This window comes from Molossus molossus, unplaced genomic scaffold (genome assembly GCF_014108415.1).
Source record: "Molossus molossus isolate mMolMol1 unplaced genomic scaffold, mMolMol1.p scaffold_m16_p_15, whole genome shotgun sequence".
Taxonomy (NCBI): domain Eukaryota; kingdom Metazoa; phylum Chordata; class Mammalia; order Chiroptera; family Molossidae; genus Molossus; species Molossus molossus.
The window spans coordinates 43,207,378-43,232,756 of NW_023425350.1; the positions used below are offsets into that span (position 1 = coordinate 43,207,378).

The 25,379-nt window shown below is 48.4% G+C and overlaps 1 protein-coding gene across 8 annotated transcripts in view; it reads right to left on the minus strand.

Annotated features, from left to right (window-relative positions):
* The window catches only part of BCL11A (BAF chromatin remodeling complex subunit BCL11A), a 100,683-nt gene that overhangs the window by 53,000 nt on the left and 22,304 nt on the right, over positions 1-25,379 (minus strand). Inside the window, exons 2-3 of one of the 8 annotated variants that reach the window (XR_004959684.1) lie at positions 22,333-22,414; positions 19,214-19,399 (exon numbers count right to left, since the gene is read on the minus strand). The exons of 5 other annotated variants lie outside the window; for them this stretch is intronic. The gene's annotated coding sequence lies outside the window, so the exon portion shown is untranslated. Of the gene's footprint in view, positions 1-19,213; positions 19,400-22,290; positions 22,415-25,379 lie in introns of those variants that run through there. 2 more of the 8 variants (XR_004959683.1, XR_004959685.1) reach the window with 2 other exon arrangements.

Sequence of the window (25,379 nt, forward strand, 5' to 3'; positions counted from 1 at the left end):
GATTCTTCCAAATGCCTGCTGCAGTAATAGCCCCGAAAGAACACACCACTTTGTCAGGACTTGTAGGTGAAACGTGTTGGAGCAGCTGTCAGCTTGGGGGAATCACTCATCAGGTAGTCAACCGAGTGGGGCTGCGTTCAGCTGGACAAACACTGAATGCACCGGGAGTGAGGGCTTTCCTGTCCTTCCCTGGGGCCAAACCAACCCTCCTTTACATTCCTGTCCCAACCAGCAGGCCGCCTTTCCCCCAGAGGCACCTCTCCCCACCCTTCCTCTCTGCTCCAAGGGACAGAGACCTTCAAGCCACCAAGGCAAGAGCTGTGAAACAATCCCACCACCGGCCCCACCTCCAGAGGCTGGGGGCTCGAGCTGCCCTTCTGTGATGAGGACAGGTCAGCCTCCACCGAGGTCTTTAAGTTTAGCCAAGGTCATTCATGAAGGACTCCTAAAGGGAAGAGCCAAGTATAGACATTACCAGGAACAACTCTACCTGAGGGAGGAAGACAGCATTCCCCAAAACAACGGTGGGCAGGAAAACTCGCATCCAGCGAACACCCAGGAGCAGTAGCAGACCCACCTGACCTACTGGCGGGACGCTGTGGGGGAGGCGCGGCCCATTTGGTAGGTAACCCACACCGGGTGTTGCAGGGCACGGGACACCGCACTAGGCTTTGCAGCCCAGGTGAAACCAGACGGTGTCAGAAGACAATGAATTACTCATAAGCAAAGGATCTGTTGTTAGCACACCTAAAAATACCTTGTTTCTAGCCATCATTTGACACCCACTACATTCAATCACAGAGAAGTGGGAAAGAACACCTGGACCCAAAATAGCTTGTCGTATTATCCAGATGCTGGCACTCCCGTTTTGTCCAAGGGCATCAAGGGAAGGTGGGTGAGCAGGAGGAGCTGGGGTTCTGGCCCCTTGTTTAACTCCCTCTGCATCAGAGGAAAAGCCACCGTCACAGGCCAGAGCTGTGGGCTGACTCGCCTCATCCAATGCCCCAGGGTTCTGCCAGTGGCTTCCACCCTGCTCTGTAACACCCCCGGGGACCCCAAGACAGCCCTCCTGATTCCCACCCGAGCTGGCTTGGAGATAAACCCAAGTGTGCCAAGCCTCGACCCTCCAAGGTGACAAAGACCTCCCTGACTGCGTCTCGGCACGTCAGGCTCAGGGAGCCAGCCCCAGCTGGCAGGCGGCCTCCAGGAAAGCCCTGGCTACAAATGTGCCCACGTGCCTTTGTGTCTGCTCCGAGAACCAGCGCTAAGGCCACTCGTGAAGGAAATGGCCGCCGCATTCAGCACTGACAAGAGAGCCCCGTCGTTTCTCCGTCCAAACACCTGAGGTATATCCATTTTGCCGTCAGCAACCTCCAATAACATCTATAATGCTGAGATTTAGACACATGCACATTATTCCGTTATGGCCTCTGCAAAACTACCTTCCCGCCTAAACATTCCATTCATGTAATTAGGTTGCTACCTGATGGCATCATCTAATTTAACTGGGGACCCACACTATTGAAAAGCACGTGCCTTTTCATACCCTGACTGGTAAGGCATGTGATGAATAGAGCTACAAACATGTTGCCATAACCGGGCTGTTTAAAAATAAATTAGCAAACTATAAAAATAAACAGTTACATACATATGTACTCAATTATGAACTAACTCTAATTTTTGTTCTGAAATACTGTCTTTGACCTTAGTCATAAACAAGCACTATTAAAAAAACATAATATCTCAACAGACAGGAGGCCAAGGATTAAATGCTCTCCAGTACAGCAGAATGCAAAACAAGGCAAAGGGGGGGGGGGGGAGGGAAAAAGGAAAGAAAGGGTCTTCTTCCTTTAAAAGCTGGAAAAACATGTACAAAATGTACAAAGACTACTGTGCTCTTACTGATTTGAAACTGCTTCTGTGTGAGCCAGAAAAGTTAAAACCTGGTGAAGGGCTTTTGCACTTTCCGATGTTTTGGAGTCTCTCAAGGAAAGAGGGCAGGAGACAAGGAGAAGCACTACTTCTAAGGGCAGCTGTTCCAACAGCTTGCTGTCTGCATAACAGTCTCTGTTACTTACACGGGGAAGACTCCCCACCTGAACCGAGCTTACTGTCCTAAGTCTGCTACCGCCTTTAAGTCGTGAGCTTTTCTAAGACATATGGCAGAAATGTGGAGTTTGTCTTCCAAATAGCACAAGACCGAAATTGTGTGTATGGGGGGGGTGCAGATCAAGCTGTTGAAACCGTACACAGGACACGTTTTCACACTAATCCAGTGCTCCTGTAACAAAGGGCAGCATACTACGAGATAATTACTATGGATTATTATTACAGTTTCTAAAGCAAAAGAACAAAAAAAAAATTTCACAAAAGACATATTACACATGCAGATTTCCAAAGCCTTAAAATCATACGGTCTCTGGTGTTGGTTCCTGTGGGGTTCTGGGTAATGCCCTAAATGAGCAGGACAGACACAAACACAGAAAAGAAGTCACAATAGACCTGAGATTCTCTCCTGTCATGGTGCTTACTGCCCTTTATGTCACAAACAAAAGTAGTTGAGCAACAGCTAAATAATTATTCATCTCAAAGAGCCAGCCTAAAATGTGCCTGCCCCAGGGCTGTCTACCTCTCCCTGCCCAACAGCAACAAAAAAATAATAATAATAATATAAATAAAAAATAGGAAGAAACTCAACTGGGCCACACTTGTTTTGGAAGGTGGCGGAGAAGGCTTGCCGTGAGGGCGGAGCCAGAGCGAAGCTGCACAGAGCTTCCCCCAGGCCACTCTCCCTGGGGGGGGCAGCTCGGCACTGAGCCTGACATTTACAGAAACAAGGCATTTGCCAGTTGCTGCGAGAAAAACATCCCCAAAACACATTTTTAAAGCCATGTGCCTCTAAGGTTACAGAACGGCCCGTGTGGACCTGCGCTGGACTTCTCCCTTGCTGAATAAGACTGCTGTTTCCCCGAGGGGGGAAGGGTATGATCACTGGGTTGAAGGGTGGACACTGGTCTCGGGCACTCTGGCAAACTGGTCAAAGAGGGGTACAGCTGTGAGAATAAAGATGTCAGGAACTCAGCTCTGCTTGGTTCAGGAAGAGGCTGGTGCTTACTTGTCTGGGGTCACAGCAATGGCTGGAGGCCCTGGGATTTGATTTCTCTGAAGGTCTCTCAGACAACAGGGCTGGACCTTTGAGCTGACAAACTAGACTCCTCTCTGAGCTCTCCTTTGACTTACCTATGATTCTAGAATAATTTGTTCTACATGTTGCAAAGCCAGCACTACAGAGGAAAAAAAAAAACTAAGTCCTAACTTGATGGATTAAACTCTTGTTCTAACTGCTGCTGTTTGAAGTTCTTTCTTGGGGCTGGAGGGCAAAGGAGCTCCCCCTATGCTAAGGGACCTGTCACTGGCAAAGCTATTCACCTGTGAGCCCTGGACCGCAGAGGACCTCTGAAGACAAACGTGGCTCAGACAGAAACTACGGACTCCTGTTTCTCATCAGACTCCTAAAATCACCGGTTTCTGATCTAAAGATTCAAGCTGAGGTCAGGGCAAGAAAGCAATTTGTTTGACTCAGGCCCTTGCAAATTACCCCCAAATAATTTACTTGGTCTCAGCTTTGGCTGGCTTGGGTGTTATGTGGATTCCAAGAATTATTTTACTTTTCCATTAGAGGGCTCTCCACTCTCCTTTCAAGGAAAAACACTCTAACTGCCAGCCAACTTCTTTCCAGGAATGGGAAAGGGAGGAGGAGGACCTGTGGAAAGGAGGACAACGCATTTCCATATGGAATTCCAGAGCCCAGAGTGATGGGCAGGTCAGAGCACAACAGGGCCACAGACACGCCTGCAGAAAAGGACTCTTTGGGGTACAAGACCATGGATTCCTGAGAAGCCTCAGGCACCAGGAGAGGGTGAAGTCCAGGGAAAGACACGGCTTAGATACCCATTTCTAGAGCCTACGGTTCACCAGCAGCCCTAGGATTTACCTAAGATCTGAGAAAACAAGCTACAGAAAAAAATGCAAGACACAAAGCACATATTTCTGTGTCTTTAGAATCTAAAGAACAGAGTAGGAAACTGAATAGTGATTCAGAAAACATCTTCCCCAAAGTACTGCAAGTTACAGTCTGATGCACATCAGCTCAGTGACCAGAGTCTACTAGACGGCTCCTAACTGCCCCTCTGAGGGCTGAGTCCCTGTCCTCCCCACCCCTCCTGAACAGGGCTGTCTAACGCCCACCCTTGGCCCTAAGCAGAGGAGGAGCCTGCAGCTCGGGCTGAGCACGCCCATCCTCCTGAGCACCTCCCAATGCCTTCCCCAGCCCAGAAGACAGCAATTCCATCCTTCTAGGCAGCAGGCCAAACAGCTTAGGATCCACTTGACTCCTCTCTTCCTCTCATAGCCCACATCCAATCTGTCAGCAAATCCTATTGGTTTTTACCTTCAAAATATGTCCCAAATCCAGCCCCTTCCCACATCTCCACCACCCTGATCCAAGTTGCTATCATCTTGCCTGGATTTTGGCAACAGCCTCCTGACTGCTTCTGCCTCACCTCCCCACGTGCAAGTCTCAAAAAGGAGCCAAAGTGACCTTCTGGAAACCCAGGTCACATAACGACACTCCTCCAGAGGCTTCCATCTGTCTTAGAGTCAAAGCCAACGTGTGCACAATGGCCTACGAGGTGCTGCTCCCCTCCCCTTGGACCTCAGCTCCTCATCACCTCCCAACTACTTCCACCTGGACCTCAGGACCCATCGCCCCATCAACAACCAGACAGATTATACATTTCTATTCATTCTGCTCGGAATCCTCTTCCCCAGACATCCACATGGCCCACTGCCACTTCCTCGGAGCCTTTGCTTCTCACTGGGGCCATCCCTCACCATGCCATTTAAAGTGTGTCTGCCACACAGCTCCTATCCGTTGTCTCTGGCTTATTTTTCTCCAAAGCAGTTTGATCTTCTGACGCACTATGTAATTCGCATATATCTATGTATTGTCTTTCTCCCCGGCTAGAATGGGAGTGCCACAAGACCAGGGACTTTTTAATGCTTTGACCATCATTATATCCCCATACCAAGAACACGTCCTGGCACAGGGCAGGTGTTCAAAACTGTGTTGAAAATGAGTGCGAGAATCCCTACCTGCCGTGGCTACTCAATGTCATACCTGTAAAGCAGCCCACCAGCCAGACATGGAGTCACTTTGGCTTTGGAATTTGAGTTTCAGCGAAATTCCATTCTTCCCACAAACCCCAAGGCCCAGAGGGGAGAGCATTTTGCATTATATTAGGAGGGGCCTCTGGAAAAGGCTACGAGCCTGGGGAGGTACCATGCACCAGCAGCTCTTCAGAGCTCCTTCCCCTTGGCATGCGCGCGCACCACTGCAGCCAGCCACGTGTCCAGGCAAACTGAGATGCGTCCACTCACCCAGTGCTGTGCAGGGGGCACAAAGCCCTGAGACACCAGCTTCCTCCAGGCATTACTCTTCCTCCATGTCAGCCTTCAGACTCTCCCTCCTCCTGGTGGGAGGGATGTCGGGGGAGGGGGCCTTGGGAAGGGACCAATCCCTTACACCTGAGAGCCCAGGATCCGCCAGAAAAGCTAAAATACCTTTTTCCACCTTGGCATACATTTTGACAAGCAAATAAATGCTCCCCAGTAGGCAATAACAAGGAGAAGTCTGAATTAAAAGAACTTGCCAATTTGAAAAGAAATGCCATTCTATGTGACTCCACTCTATTCTGTTACCAATAAAACACTTAAAGATGCTATTCATGCAGACATAAAGTGCTAATGGCCACTTGTTAACATGTTTCATAATGCTAATATTTCCCTCTGATTTCCGACAGTTCTTTTTTTGGGGGCTATTTTAAGTTAACAGAGCACTAATCTGATTTGAAAGTGAAGGCTTAAAGAGCCACACTCTACATAACTGCACTATTAATGACAACCATTGCTTTACATGCCGCACCGTTTCATGAAAACAATCATCACTCAGTCAACAGATTTTTCCCAACCATAGAAAAGCTGTAATAAGTTGAAAATGCAGTAGGCATAGAAGAAGCTCCTAATGGAAGACAAAAGTGTGGAAAAGTGCCATCGATCCTTCTCTAAGCTTGGTGCCCTCTATTTCCATTAAGGCAAGAAGAAAAAGAATGGTAAAGCAAACGGGATCTTTTTCTTCTTTCAAAACAAACAAACAAACAAACAAATAAGAATGTGGCAGCTACAGCTGCTATACTCAGCTCCCAAGTTGGTTTCTCGTAGCTGGGAGGAGAATTCAAAGGCAAAAGAAGGGATATGGCTCAGTGCTTAGTACTAACTGGGCCAAAGATACAATAACACTTCCCAGGAAATACAATGTCTCCGATTCCAAAATGAGTATGAGTGCAGACCCGGACCTGCAACTTTCTCCAAACAACTTGGAAGGCTAAGAAAGTGGGGTAGGAAGCAGCAAAGGAAGCTTTGTGCTCACCTTCCCTGAGAGCTGTCCAAAGAGGAAGCCTGCCTGCCTAGGATGCTTTAGAGGGGCTGATTCAGCAGGCATCTAGAGGCCCACCTAGAACTCTCAGATGCTAATGGTGGCTGCCTGATGTGCTAGAAAATGCATGGGTTTGGGACTCAGAAAAACCTGTTTGGGTTTGTGGCTGAGCTCTGCTAGGTAGCTTGGTGGCCTGGGATTGTCGCTTCCCCTCTTCTAGGCTGTGTACTTTAGGTTTTCTGGCTCTCAGGTATAGGATTTGCCCTCCATGCCATCCTCTCCCCCACATAATCCCAGCAGAGAAAGTTAGCTTCACGAGAGTACGTGCCTGGTTTTGTCTACCTCTGCATCTCGAGTACCCAACACCGCACTGGGCAGAGAGTAAGGAAGTGCTCAATAAACACATGTTGAATAAAACAATGAGATTATCTGTCATCTGCTTCTCGTCTCAGCTCTAATACTTTGGTCCTATGAAAACGAAAGTCCCCAGTAACGTCATGTTGCTTATCTAATTTAAGAGGCTTCAATAATGCAGGCATCAGGGCAGCCCTGGGTTACTTGCAATTGGTTCCGAGTCTGGAGAGGATCACTGTCTGATGAAGACGGTTTATTCTCTTTCCGTTCCTCAGTGGAGCCCCCTTTAACAAGGGGGAGAACAGGCAGGTTTTACTGCAATACACATCTGAAGTGAAGAAATAACCTTGACCATGTTGCCCACCCACATGGCATCCATTTGGAAGACACAAGGAGAAAGGAGTTTTACCCGTTAGCCATCTCAGAGATGAATCTCACCCAAAATCAAACCCCCAGGGCACTGCTGACAAGTCCCATTTGACTTCACCAGCACCTCTGGGTCTCCCTGGAGTGGCAGACAGAGAAGGGACAGCCCACAGAACAATCACCTTCGGGGAAAGTTTCAGGGATAGTGAGGACTCACCCCCTCCAGCCCCCACCATAATCCACGGGCTATGGAGACTTTGAGGGGCTGCAAATGACTTTCTCTTTCTCATTTTCAATCCGAACCAAACCGCTCTCTCCTGGGAGGAAGATGACCTGAGTAAGGGGACATTGATGTTACATATACATACACCAGATAGAGAGGGAGTGAATCACCATATGCAAATTAGGCTTGAGGCCCACACCTATGTGCCCCAGGCCCTTCCAGGCTATCAACGCCACTCCAAGATGGGGGTGTGGGACAGAAAAGGGACAAGTCATTTAGTCCTGGGAGTGGCACCAGCTGCAGTTCCTGCCCCAGCTGCCTACTCCTCAGGGGCATTCACTGCCAAGGGTGAGAGAGATGCTGCTTCCACGCCCCCCTCGAGGCTGCTCTGCAGCAGAAGCCACTGTCCAATGCCCTAAAGCCAAGGGCCCCATGGCAGTAGGTGCCGGGGTGCCTCACCAAGGTTGGTGCTGGGTCAGCCTCCGGCAGCACTGCTGCTTCCGTCTCTCGGCGCATATCTTCCAGTCCTGCCAGGACCTTCCCTCTCCTGCCTTCTTTCCTCTAGATCCGCCCTCCCTCCAAGGGCTGGCTGCCGACTCCCACCCACCACAGAAAAGGCTCATCCTGAGCCAGGACAGAAAGCCTCCACCACAACAGATACTTCCATCACGCCAGCATCTGAGAAATCAGAAGTGAGAGCCTACTCTAGAGCCGAGCACAGCTGAGTCAGCATCTACGAGGGCCGCTGTCAGCGCTACAAACAACAGCGTCCAAAAGGCAGGTGGCCCATCTTCCCCACAAGCCGAAGACTCGCTGCCTTCCACAGACTGGCACCTCCGAGGAAGAGAAGCTGTTCCCTGGCCTGTGGTGGGAAAAGTAAACAACCTCGGGAAACTTGGATTCTAGATCCATTATCTTGAATTCTCTAAGTCCAAGGTCCTAAATTCCCAAAGAAGAAAGGGGAAAGGAGAAGAGGGGAGAGGAGGAACGGGGAGGACGTTAGGAAGGAAGGCTGACCTGAAGGCAGGCAGGTGGGCTGACCTGGGCTGGGGCTAAGGTGGTCCACAAGGACCTCTGCCCACACCAGCCACTTCTTTCCAGACTTCCCCAAAGCACTTCCAGCCAACAGGGCTCCCCCACTGCTCTCCAAGGGGGGTGCATTTGTGCTGGGCCACCTCTGCTGCTGTAGGTGGGACCCAGTGAAAAAGAGAATGGCCAACAAATGAACTAGAAGACTGTGGGCTGCCCTGGGCACTGATGGAACAGCAGCACTGAGCCTGGCCCTGCTGGGCAAGCCACTTCTGAACAGTACTGGGACCTGGTACAAAGGCCACCTACACATGGAACTAAATTGGTGGTGTGTGTTTTTCCTCATGAAAGAAATCAGAATTGTGCAGGTAAATCTAGTTGGTCTGGATGACTTTCTTCACAGCACATTGGAAGGAGTAAAACTGCAAGAGTCGGTGAATTCCACTGGTAAGAGAGGATTTCCCTCCTCAAATATCAATGGTCTTACATATACACGAGAGAGAGAGAATGAATGAATCACTATTTAAACCCATCCCAGCATCTGCCAGAGCTACTAGAAGGAAAGTCCCGTCTGAACGAAGCCCATACTCCCTCTGGAATGTCCTGGGCTGGTTGCAGGATCTGCTCCTAGATCCCACACCCCCAGGGGATTCCCCTAGCTGCGGTTCCCCACTTTACCCAGGCCTGAGACGTCACGTCACTGACGCCAGGTGAGACGGGGCAGAAGCTGAAGGCAGAGAGCTCACTGCTTGGCCACGAGAAAAGGCATTCACGAGTGAAGGCCATCCCCATCCCAACCCCAGCCCTTTCCCATCTTGTCCATGGGAAGAAAGGGGGGATGTAAATGCACCCAGACAGTCCGGCGGGTGTGGCTTAGTGGTTGAGCATCGACCCATGCACCAAGAGGTCGCCGGTTCGATTCCCAGTCAGGGCACGTGGGCCCAATCCCCAGTGGGGGTTATGCAGGAGGCGGCCAATCGATGTTCTCTCTCATCGATGTTACTATCTCTCTCTCCCTCTAAAATCAATAAAGGAAAATAAAATAAATTCACCCAGACAAAGAATCCAATGCAAAGCCGAGTCTTTTAATATTTAATTAATCAGCGGGAACAAAGTATGGACTAAATAGCATATATGAACTGGCATTATTTGGAGCATGAAAATACAAAAAGTAAAACAACCCCTGCCCTCAAAAAGTTGATAGTTTGGGAAGGAGAAAATACCAACGCCGCCCAGGAGGCAAAGCGAATACCGCTGACGAGCTCTCGCTAACCGAGGGCAGCAGCTTCCGCCACAGGAGCAGGAGTCCGAGCCACCACCTGACGCGGCCGGCACTGGCTGGGCCCCCCTCGGCATTCCCAGTGACCTGGAGAAACAGCCTTGCAGGCCCAGCTACAGAAACAGCACTCGGTACGTGTGCACAGGAACAAGCTGCCTTTTCTTCCTTGAAACACAGCCCCATACTTTGGGGCAAGAACGTGGTGGTGAACAGAGGGAAGCCGGTCTGACACAGACACAGGGGTTCCCAACCGACTCTTGATCCCCCAACTTCCCAGCTTCCCCACTTCTGCTCCTGACCTGAGAGTGGAGGCGGAAGTTCCCAGGCCACTTAGCCCACAGTGAGGTCACACTAGGGGATTACCAAGTCACCTCTGGGCAGGGCAGGACAGGAAGTGAGCAAGTCAGTACAAGCAAGTTCTGACCTGGACGTTCTCTGGGCTCCGCGGGCCAACACCCCTGAGGAGGTCCTGGGCTGCAGGGGCCCCCTCTGCTCACCACTTCACGTCTTCACCGACTGAACTGGGGAACAAAAGAGGGAGGCAGGGGGGAAACCCAGCCCTGGGGCTCTAAGCTATTACTCATGCCACGTGTGTGCCCTGAAATGCTTTCCCACGTCTGCAAGACTCTTCCTAACACCCTACACACTCACCATCACCTCTCCTCACCCGGCACACAGCAAAGAGGTACCTTTGTGCGCTCAGGCTTTGTTTTACCATCCAACACAATGACCAGCTCCTACTATTATAACACAGGTTGTGCAGGAAACTCCGAAAAGACCGGGCTCTGCCGGCTTGCGGGCAATCTGGGCTCTGCTCCTCCACAACCTATGTTCTCCAGATGTCAGCGGAAAGTTATGAACAGCTCTCTCCCCAGCAGTAAGTGAGGTAAGAAAGGCCACTCGCTATATTTCTCAGCCTCCATGAAGTTGTCACTGGGAGAGGAGCCAAGAGGGAGGAGGCACCTTCAGAGACAGGATCGTAACTCTCCGTCACCTGGTGAAGTAGAGAGGGGGCCAGGAGTGGAGAACGAGGTTCGATATGAACAAGGACGCTGAGAGGGTGGTCTGAGAAGGGAGGGATGTGGTTTCGATGCGGTTGGGAGCGAACGTTCCACTCAGAGATGGAAGACCCCTCCTGGTGGACGTCAAGCTGGGCATGAGTCATCGGAGAAGCACCGGTCCTTACAAAAGCAAGCGATACACCCAAGTACAGGTCTAGGAGGAAGGAATCTGGACAACACCAAGGTGTCTTGAGACTGTGGCTCGGTAGTCATTAGACAAATGTTTGAGTAAAAAATCTGGGAAACCAGGAGGTTATAATAAGGGGGTTAAGAGATCGTCGCTTTACGAATTCAAGTTCAGGGAATCGAGATTATTAAAGGACACTGGCAGAGACTAGAGAAAAGAATTCTAAAATACGAGGGGTTTTAGCCCCAAAGCTGATGACAAGACAGTCTGTTTTCTGGAATGAGGAGGAAATGGGTATAAACTGTATTCAAGGTAGACAAAAGGAAGGATTTCTTACTCGGGAGAGAAGTCTTTAGAACTAGAACCCGTGTCGTGAAGGAAGAGTTCGGGTTGGCCAATTCTCAAGACCTGTCTGCCCCCGAGAGGGTGGGGGCTCCACCACCACCCCAACTCCATCAACCCCACGTGCCCAATGATCTGCATAAAGACACGGCTGTCCCATGTGCGCACAGGGGAGACCTGGGAACTGCCGCACTGTGGGAGCCCTGTCAGGAAACGGGACAGAGGACAAGGAAGGAAGGAGGTGTGATGAACAGGCAAAGCAACACCGCCATTCTCTGCAATGGCCGGGGGCCGGTGCTTTGTTGTCTGGGTTTTACCACGGATCCCGAGCTTAGCACCGCTCGGAGACTGTGGAGTCCACATCAGCAGAGCTGCGTTTGGAAAAGGAACGCAGCCGTCGCGATTAAAGTCCTGGGAGGAGCACAGGTTTCTCTGCCGAAGCCCGGGGGGCACCCCTGGGTCCTGCCGGGCACGGAGAGCCAGGGTGAGAGGGTGAGGCTGGGCTTTGGGCCATGTCTGTCCCTGCGTCGTGAGTGGCCTCAGGAACACGGCTACCCTCACATCCTCAACCTGCCTCATCTGTCAAATGAGAGGGTGCTCAATGGGACCTCACAAACCTGACTTCACAGAAGATACTCAGGAAATACTGACTTTTCCCTTTCATGAAGGAAAATGCTCAAAGACCTGTCCTGTCTTCTGTGATTCCTCAGATACTCTGGTCAACAGGGAACAAAAGCCTTGCCCAACAGTCCAATTTTAGAAAAGGGAGACGTTCTTTAAAAACACTTCAAATAATTACTGGAATCTAGCTCTCTTAATTTAAGAAAGTAAAAAATTAAGCCCCGTTTTTCTCTACCCAGACTCCCTCTGACAAGGCTGGGCCTGAAATCATCCAGTCCCGATTCCTCCTCCTCGTCTGCTGAGCTCTCCCTCGGCGCGAGGCATCGGAGACGAAGGCCTGAGCAGACCTTCAGTCCACGCAGGTGTGCTGCAGCCCGTCATGAAGGGAGTCCGGAGAACTGTGTTACTACCTACTACTAATAAAATCACTCTTTAAGTGTCTGGGTTAGAGCCGACTCGAGAGTGTGTCTGTAAAATGGCATTCCCACTCACCTGAATGCCAATATACTTACTTGAGTGGAGAGTGAGAGGTAGGGCCCGGCCAGAAACTGCTCGTGGGAGGGCATCAAACATGAGAATGTCGATTTCTCACAAGCATGGACATGGCTGGACAAGGCCAGAAGCATCTATGCCTATCAGAATTACCACACACCAGAACCAGAACGTAAAAGGGGGTGCCACAGGGCTTCCTGAGGACCCAGCAATTACTATTCAGGCTCAAGAAAAGCTGGGAGGACCTCCATCAACATGCCACCGTCTGATGGGCAGAGATGACACGGTCATCCATGGCGGGAGTTCATAGGGCTGCTTACTACTGACATGCTCATTCAAGGTGAGACCCAAAGCCACAGGTATACCAAATCTGCCTCTCTACAATCCACAGCAAAAGGAGAGTCTATTCTTTGAAAAGGCACTGGTACACAACTCTCAACCCAGGAAGGAAATGAAGAGAAGGGGGTTCCTCAGGCTTGATAGGTTGTACCAAGCCAAGAAGCTTCTAGTCTCTCAAGAACACCCAAGGGTCCCTTTCAAATACAAAAAAGAGAAAAGGAAAAAAGGTGTGGAAGTGGGGCAAGAAAGGAAACCTAAGGACTGTGCACGGTCAGTATTTGGGGACCAACATCTTCAAGGCATTCTGCGGCCTCTTTGAGTCTATAACCTCCATACTAAGAGACATAAAACACAAAACATTACACCTGTCAGGTGCTGTGCCCTGAACTATCTCCAGGCAGCTCAGAGTCAGTACATCAGACTTTTAACGACGTGAAAGTTAAAGATTAAAAACATGTTGGAACGCTGACTTTAGGCAGTGCCAAAAATGTGTCTATAACCTGTTAGGGGAGATGGGTGTGGAGCATCGTACAAGAAAGATGACAGCACTCACACCGTAGAGAAAAAACAAGGTCCCCGCTAGCTTTCTTCCCTTCCCTCTGCCCTTTCTTCTTCCTGAGGGAAGTTCCTCCTGCAATCTGACATGCTTTCCAACAGCAGTAAGTCAGCCGTGCCAGAGAGTGAGGTTGGAAGCAGTGGAATCCGGGCCCATTGCTGAGGCCAATTCTGTTCTGACACGAGGTCAGAGCCACTGGCTCAGACGTTCACGTGGGCATGGGAACGTGCTTATTCAGACGAGGGCTCCAGGTCACATCCTGTATTCTCCTGAAATACTCCACTGACAATAAAGACTCGCTGAAAGCAAAGAGATACTTTTCATAGGGCACTGCCATTTGCCAATCTGTAACGTAAGCACTCGTGGCTCTGCTTAGTTAACTCTCTCCTGACATGGAGGGTTAAAAGTTTGCATCTACTTATTCTCTCTCTCTGGCAGAAAATGCATGTCACTGATAACCAATTACTGTACCTCCTTCAAATAACTCAGCTTGAATTTTCATTTGTGGCTGGACATATACGCACAAATATGTGTCTGATGTAGTGTTATGGTTTCTTTTTTCCAAAAATTGAAACATTCAGAAAGCCAAAGATAACAGATAACATAATACACCCTGAATGGCATGTCCTAGAGGTAGAAGAAGAAAAAAAAACACCTTGCAAAATTATTATGCAGGAGTATTAAAAATTTCCTCAAAAGTTCCCTGGCAAATGGGTGCCTCTTTAATTTTCACCCTTACAATAAACTCTTCTGCAGGTTTTGTTTATTTTGAGGAAACATTTCACTTTTTTTTTTTCAAGACATGAGGTGTGAATGATGCAAAACAGTATTTGGATATGTAAACTGAATTATTTGCATAATGTATCACTAATCAGTGAGTATAAATTCTGGAGTCTGAGTAACTGAAATCAAGTGCCACAAAATTTTTAGATCTAGATAATGAGTAAAGAGCATTGCCCTTTGGTGGAATAATGTACACATTTGCATTCCGTTTATAAGGAGGAGAAACTGTCCCCACAGAGTTTTCTGAAGAATTTTAAATAGATGATATCGATATACACTGCTTTGCTCTGACTCAACAGTATGAAGGGTAAATTCAAAGGTCCTAAATTCACAGGCACAACCACACCAAGCACCAGGAACCAAGGACTAAGGAAAGCGAAGACATTGGCATCTAAAAAAGCAGACCTTGCCCCCACCCCCATGGTTGCCTGCCTGAGGGACCCACAGGAGCCTGCGATATAAAACGGGATGGGGGTGGGGCGGGGCAGCCAGACACTGCCTGCAGTACTCATCAGATCAGCTGGATTACGTTGCCATGAGGCCCAAATCATCCACACCCTTCTTCTGTTGGTTTCCATGGGTATTTTTAGGCAAGCTTAGACTCTTCTTTGCACAAAAACACTGGCATGGATGTGCAAACAGTAGCAAGAGTATTCCAGCTTCACACACTCCCTTTGTCAATCAAGCACAGTAAAGCCAAGTTAGAGAAACTATCCGTCTGGACACACACGTCTTGGGGAAGGGATAAAGTGCGGAGAAGAGAAAAAGGAGGTGCAGGCCGCAGGCCGCCTCAAACAATGGCACCTTCCCCATTCCAACAACTGTGGCCTGTCAGGTCCCTGATCGCCCAAGAGTCACCTGCATGCTCAGAACTCCCCACGGGGCACCTGCGAACGCGAACACGCATGCGCGCGCGCACGTCCTTGAGGGTGCCAGGTTACATTTCTACAACAGCTGGTCCCATTGTTGACTGCCAGTGGAGCCAAACCAGCCTAAAATTTAATTTAATCTGCTGCAAACCCAAATGCCGTGCACACTCCAATGGCAGCTAGAAGTGCCACTCTCAGATAACTGAGTGGCACTTGCTAATAATGGCCTCTGCATGGAAGGGGCAGGAGCGGACTTTTCGTACAACCAGAGGGACCTATGCCTGGAAAGGGTCAGTGAGGCCGGTCTCAGCTCCATGGCTCAGATATGGCAGAAGCGGGCCCACCCTGGCTCCGCCCGGACGGGCTGCACTAAGACCACTGGTGACCTCGCTTTCAAGCCACTCAGTGACAGTCCTGGCTTTCGCTAGAGAGCAAAATGCCCCCATACAGCTGTGCGATCACTGCATGCTCCCTTTCATCTCTCCGAGGCTGTGCCCCATCTTTGGTCCCCTCCTCCTCAGCACGTGGTCAGCCTCCTGTCAGGCAAACTACCTTTCCCGAACAGCCAGGGCTCACATGGTCCAAGAGCCTGGTTCCTCAGCACTACCATGTAAGTGGGTACTGCCCACCTGCTTCTTCCCAACATCCACCTGACGAAGAGTCACAGGTGCCAAAAGTCACTCCACCTCCACCTCCAACTCTTCTTCGTGCACTGAAAACAGAACAGAGGGTCTCTTTCCTTCCCGGAGAACAGAGCACGGTGCACAGTGCAGACTCGAAGCTGGTCTTTTAACAGTAAACCTTCCAGATACGAGACTGGAGTTCACAGGTACAACTGTCCCCCCGCGACCTCTGGGCCACACCCCTGGTGAAGAAATAACACCACTGACAGCAAGGACATTTTGCTCTTTAGCAGTCAGGTAACACCTTTATTTTCAGGAAAAGCTCACATACACAAAAGTAGAGAGAAGGGTATAAATCAAACCCCAAGAAGGAATCACCCAGCGTCCACCACTAGCCTCGCAGGGCCAATCTTGTTTTTAGTTGTTGTTGTTTTTAATCCTCACCCCAGGATATTTTTCCTTTTTTTTTTTTCAGATAGAGTGGGGCAGAGGGAGGGAGGGAGAGACAGACATCGATTTGAGAGCAACACATCGATTGGCTGCCTCCTGCCCCACCCTGACCAGGGCTGAGGATCAAATCCACAACCGAGGTACATGGCTTGACCAGGAATCGAACCCTTGACTCTTTGGTGTGCAGACCAATGATCCAACTGCTGAGCCTAACCAGCCAGGGCCCAATTTTATTTTATCTAGAACCCTATCGACAACCCTGCCCACTGCATTACTCACACCGATTCCAGACACCCTATCGTTTCATCAGTAAATACTTCAACATATTTTGAGAAGATAAAGACTTTTTTCCTTAACCACAAAACCATTATCACACCTAAAAGAAAATAAAGTGACAATAATTTCTTATTATTAAATAGGGGAGTTACTTTAAACTCAGAAATGCTTCTTTCCATCTAGGTCATGCTTCAGAGGATCCTTTCCACTCAGGCTCAAGGCTGAAGCCACCAAAGGGCGCATGCAAAGAATCAACTCTCTACACAGGGTCCTGGGCCTTGTTTGAAGCCACCTTGCACTTCTGCCCAAACGCCTGCCCCTGGCATTCCCTTGCTCTGTGTGGAGTGACATGTACCCTCCAGGAGTCCTCTGGAGGGTCCTCACTCCTCTCAAAGTCCCCTTACCTGGAGTCTCCCTCACTCCCCACCACGCGGCCCACCGCCCCATCAGCAAGCAGGTGCGCTCCCAGTGTTCAGAACTGGTATTTCTTTTTCCTCCAAGAAAGTGCTCTCCCAGCCAGTCTGCACAGACTTCCTTCACACAGCATGTCTTAGAAATATACAGCTGACTAGATATGTCAGTTATGTTCCAAATGGGTTTTCACAGGTCAAGGTTCTACCGGCAAGAGCAAATGCTATTTTTAGACAGGATAAGGTCACAATGCTTTTAGAGACAGTGAGGTCTACAATAAAACCTATTGATCAGCCTCTGGAACTGGTGCTCCAGAGAGACGCGGAGATTGAAACAAAAATTGCCTGGCCGTTTTCTCTGTAGACTCAGTGGGTAAAAGCTTGTTGGACTTAATATCTTTCAGGATATAAAATAAGTAAGAAGTAACTGTGTACAGATTACTGAAGTCCATTTAACCAGATGCAGAGGTGGGGCACAGGAAACAGACTCATGGCAGAACTCTGAAGAAGAGGATTTCAAGGCAACAAGTGTTACGGCCCCTGAGTGAGATCAAGACCAGCTTTCTCAGCTTGGTGAAGGCAAAGTTCACCTTTGCATCCATGATTTCACCTGCACACTGTTGCCCCTAAATCTGCAACACTGACCCTCAGTCCAGGGCTATGTGACAAACAGACCCTCAGAGACAAAGAGCATGATGAGAAGAGGTGTTCACATGGATGTTTTTTTCTAATTTATTTTTCTTTATTGATTTAAGAGAGGAAGGGAGAAGGAGAGAGAGATAGAAACATCAATGACAGAGAACATCAACTGGCTGCCTCCTGCATGCCCTTCACTGGAGATCAGGCCCACAACCTGGGCATGTGCCTTGATCAGGAATCGAACCGGTGAACTCTTGGTGCATGGGTCGATGCTCAACCACTGAACCATATTGGCCAGGCCACATGGATGCTTTTTAATACTTCTATACTAAAAATGAAATCATAGTAAATCTAAAGATCTTCCTACTCACTCAATCTCTCTCTCCCTCTCCCTCTCCCTCTCTCTCTCTCTCTGTATGTGTGTGTATGTGTATATATATATATACACACACATACACATATATACACACACATATTATATAGAGATAGAATACATTATATTTATAGTGTGTATATATACACACTATATATGTGACACGTTTGTGTGTATAAATGTGTGTATGTATATGTATAAAAATATATGCTATATCATATGATAGTGTTGCTGTATACAGAAATTTTTTCCCAAAAAGATGTTTTTTACAGTTGTACCTCACATGACACCAATAAGAAAAATCATTTCTTGCCAGTGAAACTGGGAAGTAAGTTGGAGTCACACAGATACGCAGGACCCAGGCAGATGAGCCGTCAAGGCACAGAAAAGCCACTGGGAAGTTACTTCACCGGCCCGAAGGTTGGTGAATTTACCAAAGTTTCAGCAGCAAACTCTAAATAATTTATTTAAAGTCAAATAGGAGCTTTAAGTAAAGACATTAATGTAATGGACTACCACATCTTAAACTTCAGCCAGAGAGCTAAAACTTTGAAATCAATTACATCCCTATAAATACCTCTCCATTATCAATGTTGCTTGATTGTTTTGAGAGACTCAGGACCACAGGAACTAGTGTGAAAACTGTAGGGTATCTTCATTTATCATCTGCTCCAATCTCCCAGCCCAGCTGGCAAACAAACTATGCCATGGTAAACATAATCCATATATCACACTGTGACACAGCTGACCCCATCAGCGAGCCAAGACTGTCCTCCAGGCAGCACCTATCACACATTAACAATACAAGTGCCGATACGTTTGCACAACACAGGGAGGGGGTGGGGGGAGAAGGGAGACTATGAAATCCTAAACTTCGCATCTGAATACTTATTCTGTAGCCTATCTCTTTGACATGAATGTTCTGTGCCTTCCCTTCCAGTAATGACCTAAGGGGAACGCAGTGCCTCTGGGTAGCCGCCATTCATTCCCTCTGCCCATTGCTTTCTTGTGGTTTGGGTTAGGACTAAACTTTTCCTTTTCCCTGTTTTGTTTTGTTTTGTTGTTCTAAACTTGTTTTTTGCTTTTACCAGAAACAAAGAGCATGCAAACTCTGAAATAACTGATCATCAGGGTCCTGATAGAGCACTCCTAATAAAACTCCTCCAAAACATTACAAATGAAAGAGGCAGCGATGTAAATAAATTACTTTTTTATTGAAGTGAGAGATCTCGAGAGGTGCCTCTGCCCTATAAGGAACACGGACTTCACCACTGGTTCATCTCCCCCTCATTCTCAGCACAAGGGGCAATAACAGGAAGTTTTAGATCATCATTATCAAAGGATAACTTTGTCGTCTTTCAGCATGCTTCTGAACACACAGTTTTCTATCTAATTTAATGCCACGTATAAACGGTATCTGCTAGACAGCGTGGTAAACAGAAGCGCCCGTGCTCGAAGCCAATGGTGAGCACCAACCTCGGAAGCCCGCGAGGAGCGCATGGCCCACAACAGGCATGTGCTTTTACCTGCATGATCAATTTACAAAAAGAGCGTTTTCCCTCAATTTATGCCGTCTTCAACACTGACAGAGGGAGAGTTCTTCTAAACATGTTGCATCCGATGCCTTTAACAAGCAAGAATTTGTAACTCCAAGAACTCAGCATATGTAGGCGATGTCCATACAGAGAAAACAGCTTTCCGGGGAAGAAAAAGGAAAATATCACTGAATTCAGTCAGTTAATTGAATTTAAAATACCTGGTTGTTTGAATTCAACTGATTTCTTTGTCAAACATATTTCTATTTTGACATAGCTAGAGTTGCCCAAAAAAGCAAGCTTGGAGAAAATACACATTACACTCCTTAGAGTTTATTTAAGGAAAAAAAAAAAAAAAAACAGCTTGCAACAATTAAAAGATGGAGAAATCCTATAAGGCTGGGAACTGTTACCGTTCCGTTATACTGTGCTTCGATTTTGCTTCCAGCAATCTGAAAATTGTTCTGAAGCTTTCTGCTGAGGGAGCGGGAGCCCACGCCTTACTATCCACCATAGCTTCCATCTTTGAGGAAAACCAAGAAATATTCTGCCCTCTGTGCAGGTGAGCCCCATTCAGCAACTAGATCCCCAAAACAGGCGGGAATCTGCCTGCCCTGAGTTCAGAGTATGCCAGGACGGGAGCCTAGGGAGCTTAGAGACCCACCCCATCCAAACTACCCATTTTACAGAGGAGGAAACCAAAATGCCAAGAGGTGAAGGAACACCAAGGTCTCACAGCTCAGGGTCAGAACCTGGTTCCCAGACCAAGTGTCTTTCCACAATCAAAGTTTGGCCCTGGCCGGTTTTGCTCACTGGTTAGAACATTGGCCTGCGGTCCAGAGGAGCCCGGGTTCGGTTCCCGCTAGGAGCGCATAGCTCAGTTTCGGTTTGTCCCTGGCCCTGGTTGGGTCGTGCAGGAGGCAGTCACTCGATGTGTCCCTTTCACATCGATGTCTCTCTCTCTCTCTCTCTCTCTCTCTCTCTCTCTCTCTCTCTCTCCCTTCTTTCCCTCCCACTCTATCTGAACAAAAAGTGGAGAAATGTCCTCGGGTGAGGATTAAAAAAAAAAGTCAAAGTTTGGTTCTAGAAAAATCCCAAAAGACTTCAATCCTTTCCTCCAAAACCAGCCTTGGTAATTTTCCACTGTCTTCATGGAAGAGTAAATGTTGTTATAAGGCCTTTACACATTTTATTTTATCGCTTTTTATTTTTATTTTTTTTACTTTATAGTTTGGTAACCAAAAATAGTTTAGCATCATGCTCTCAGACTGTCTTCCCATTACTGGCAGATACTGTTACTTCCTAGTAGAGAAGGGTAGCAGGGCTGGAAATAAGGATGTCGTGTTTATTAAACATGATAGTTTTTTTCTGTAACAATGACTTAACATTCCAGGTACAAAACAGGTACGGTTTCTCTCACCCTACACTTCTGCAAAATCTAGACTGGATCAAATTCAGATTCTGGTGAAAATCCTGCATTTTAGGACGATGTGTTCTAGCAGAAAGCTCTTGGTTGGCTGTATTTTGCTTTTTCCTCCCCAACAGATTTTTAAATAGTTTTCATTTTTAAAAGGATTTCAACTTCGGATTGTGCCGATGCCAAAGCTTCTCTGCATCTAATCAATCAATAAATAAGGCAAACAAAGCAGCATATGTTTATCCTTTACCATTTGGGAAGTGTACATTAATTACCGCAGATTGGCCCCTATGTGTCTCCCCCCGTCGCAGACAGCAGTGCTCAAAAGGGTCCGCAAAATAAAAATGTATGGGGTAATTAAATGGATATTTATAATTAGAACTTAATAATTTGCATCAGGGACAAATGAGCTCTGATTTTAATCTGCAGTGCGATTAGATTAGCCCGAAGATAGCGTAATTTGATGGTTTATAGGCCTCCTCTCGGATTATGAAATAATATCAAGCCTTCCAAGGCAGCACGTCTGTGTCAGGAGTGTGTTAAAGAAGAAGATGCAATGAAAATGTTTGACAACGTGAAAGCAGCCATAAATTACATGACAACTGTGTAAAAGTCATGATGAAACAAATACAGGGCTGACCTATAATGCGTCTGATTCATTGTGACACACACAACTCCCTGCACTAATCTCTGCCCAGCCAACGCATTCTTAAGCGGGGAACTACTTAGCACCGGGAACGCTGTAAATTATCACTAGTCAACAGCATTGATTTTTAGTCGACATTTCAATCAGGTTGAAGTAGAAATACTACCCAGCTCATCCAACAGCCTCTTAACCAGTCCGCTGCCCCTCTGCGGTTTCCTCAGTTATGGCTTTGTTAAATTCCCATTGCTCTCACCATCCAATATTTATTAGAGCGTTGCCACATCCAGGCACTTGGCCTGAAGGGTCACCGGCCTGCCTCTTGGGACATTAAATTCGTGCTTACCTTAACGAAGGCAGAACCAGAATAGAAAAAGAAACAAAAGGCCACCATCAGAGAGCTGTCCTGATTTTCAGGGGAATGAAGAGAACTGGGGTGGGGCAGGGTGGAATACGGGCTCTAAAGCAATGGTATTCCTTTTATCATTTCAGCTTTGCTATCCAGGAGTCTGACCACACGAAACTCGGAACTTCTGTTTCGGGGTGATCAGGGAATACCCCTGCAGTCCTGCCCCACGGCGTGGAGACAATGTGCAGAGCCAGAGGGAGAGGAGAGGGGCAAGGAAGAAGCAAGGATGCCAGTCCCAGGGCAGAGCAGAAACTGAAATGGACGGTCTGGAGTTCTCTACCCACATGCATTCTCAGTAGCCACCTCCACCCCCACCCCCAACTCGGAAGACCTGCCATGCCAATGGCGACTTCCTGGTGTTGATTCTGAACAACCTCCCTTGGTCTGAATGGAAGGGCTTACCCAGTGAGCAAAGCTCCCAGCTAACACTGGTCAGTGCTGAGGCCAACTCCTCAACTCCCCCAGGGGGCTCTGCACACAGTAGGTGCCCCCAAAAACCAACTGATTGAAATTATGTAAATGGAGGTCTATGGTGGCCCAGCCAATTCAAAAAAAATGGGTAATAAAAGGAAAACACTGACATTTGGTTTTGGAATACATTACGTAATTCCTCTGCAACGAACCTCAGGTCTTGCTTCAGCAGATATTCATGGTGTCAGAGCAGCCTGCGGAGTGACTGGGGGAGGCCACCATGCAGCTGGAAACCTGCCTCAGGGAAAGCCACATGTGGGTCAGGTGGAGTTGTCGACTGCAGTTCCCATTCAAATGTTCCCTCAAGTCTCCCCGTGCCTTCCGGACTCACCTCACCACAGCGCTGGTGCAGCCAGAAATGAATCAGATTGTTACCCCCCAGCACCCACTGTCCCCAGCACCCCTCCCCACACACACACATTCATATACACACACACACTCACATACACACACATTCATACACACACACTCACATACACACACACATTCATATACATACACACACACCCTCACACACATTCATGTACACACACACATTCATATACACACATACACACACACTCACACACATTCATATCCACACACACATACACACTCACACACACTCCCTCACAGTATAATTCTGGTTCTCCCTCCCCACCCTTTATAGGTGTGGTCAGTCAAAGGAATGCCAAAGAGACAACAGAACAGAACTGCTGAGAGCCAGACTTCACCAGTCCTCAAAAGTCCCAACTCACTTTCTTGGTCAGCCTACTGCTGTCCCCTAACCAAGTCATACACAAATAGAAAAACCTCCTCCCTCTTCTTCACAGGACCCTGGCCCCATTTCTGGCTCACTCTGGACAGATGGAGAAGTGACTACTTGCAAAGCAGAATTCCTTACATTGCAACTCTTTCCAACAGCTCCAAGTCTCCTACAATATGCCCAGGATAGCCGCCCAGGGACTGGATGGGAACATTCCTCCTCTTTCCCAGAAGACCAAAAAACTTGACCACAGAACCCACAGGAGGACCAGCCGTCCAGCACCACAGATTCCCACCCAACTGGTGCCCAGCCACACTGCAGAAAGCTGCAAACCTTTTGAGGAGGTGGCAGAGGGTAATGACTGGAAGTCAAAGAATGGAATCCTTAATAACTGCGAACCCTCAGGGAAGTTATTTAACCCTTGGTGAGCCCCAATTTCCTCCTCTACCACATGGAGCTATTAGGACTTCCCTTCTGGGGCTGCTGCGGGATGGGGTAACAATAGGTCGGATACATAGTATGGCAATAAAAACTCTTGGAGTGCATCCTGTGTGGCAAGTAATTTATGTGCTTTCTTTCATTTACTCCTTGCATCCACCCCATAAGGGAGGTAACTCTGGTTTGTCTCTGTCTCACAGAGGTTAAATGGTTTGCCCCAACTCTCCCAACCAGGCAGTGGCAAGGGTGGGAATCTGCACCCCAGGTGGCTACGTCACACACTCAGGTACACTCTCCTGGCGAGGCAGTCGGTACATGTCATAAGGACAGAGGCCCAGCACTGAGGGTGCTGCCACTGGAGAGAAGCCCCCAGTCACCTCCTCTCACCAGATCCGCAATGGATCCTGAACCATCTCCACCCAGACCCCTTCCCCACAGGCTCCCCGCGGGCCCCCCCCAGGGCAGAAAGAGGCTCTGAGGGCTTTAGAACCCTCCCTGCCCTGCTCTCCTCTCCTCTCCTCCGGCCTGCTCACCTCCATGCAGGGAGGAGCTATGGGGGCCCCACTTCTGACAGGAGAAGGAAGTTCCCAGCCAGGAGTCATAATCACAGTAGTAACTAGCCTTTCTCTAGTGCTAACCACAGTCTCATATAACACTCCCAACGTCCACAAGGTGGGTCCTGTGACTACCCCGCCCCCAACACACACACACAAAATACAGATGAGGAAACCGCCGCTCAGAGAGATGAAGACATCTGCCCAAGCTCACACCACTAGGAACAGCACCCTTCTTCACCATTTCCATGTCCTCAGAGAGGCTGAAGAGGACACAAAAGGAGATAAGCAAATTTTTAAGGGCTTATTTCCCCTCTCTCAGCCCCTCTTCCTTTCCCGACCATGCAGGTTGCAAACACACCTCAGTGAGAGGGAACACGGCACCTAAGGGCTTGGCTGAGTTTTTTGGGTGACTGTGGGATGAGTCCAGGGGCCTCCAAATTTTCCCAGTTTCCATTAGCTCTTAGGTAAGGAGGGAGAAAAGCTCACTTGCCTTGCGAGGCTTCAACCAAGGAAAGCAAACATGATTTTATCATATTTTATTTGGATGGTCACATTGGTGTCTTTTCAAGTCTGTGGTGGTGGGGAAATAGATTTCATTGCATCAACTGCACTTAAGACAGGACCTCACACCACTTGGAAGCCCTGTGTCCCCCAGTGGAACTCCGTGAACCCGGCTCTGGCCCCAGCAGCACCTCTGGTGGGAACGGGACATGCCTCCTGCCAGTCGGTAACAGGGAGATTCAGTTACCTCGCCACTTGTGGCAGGAGGGCAAAGACTGCATTACAAGAGCTAACAGTGTCAGGAAGTTACTGGGCTGATGGCTCTTGCTCGCCAACCCTCATAAGTGAACGCATAATGTCACAATAAACCAAAAAACACAGAAACCGACCAAAGATAAGATAATCGAGAACAAAACAAGCCTGGACACGTGGGTTTTGCCTTCAGCCCTGCCCGGGAAATGCTGTGCTTCCATCCCAACAGCAGCAATTTTCACCACCCCTGGCCCTTCCTGGGCCTGGCTCGTGTCTTCTCTTCCTCAGCCACCAACAGATAAGTTCACGGGTCCTTTCCAACGAGGAGTTTAACTTCAACCATAAAAAAACACACAGTTTCCACCGATTTCCTGCGTGCACACGCAGGCCCGTCCACCACACCCCGCCCAGGCTTCACACACTTGTACTCAGGCACACGCTCTCACACACCAAACCCTTCCGATGCTGGGCCCTCAGGTTACTGGCGTTATCACAACTCTCTTTTTTCCCAATTGGCAAGCCAGGAAAGATGACAGAACCTGTGTGTGTAGCCAAAAGACTGGCCTCGACTGGTTCGGAGGGGGGAAAAATTGAGCTGTGTGTCTTTTTTTTTCTCTTGCCTTTAGCCAAAGACCTGGGAGCATTTGATGTACAGTCAGCAGGTATTTAAAAAAAGAAAGAAAGAAAAAGAAAGAAAAAAAAGCCC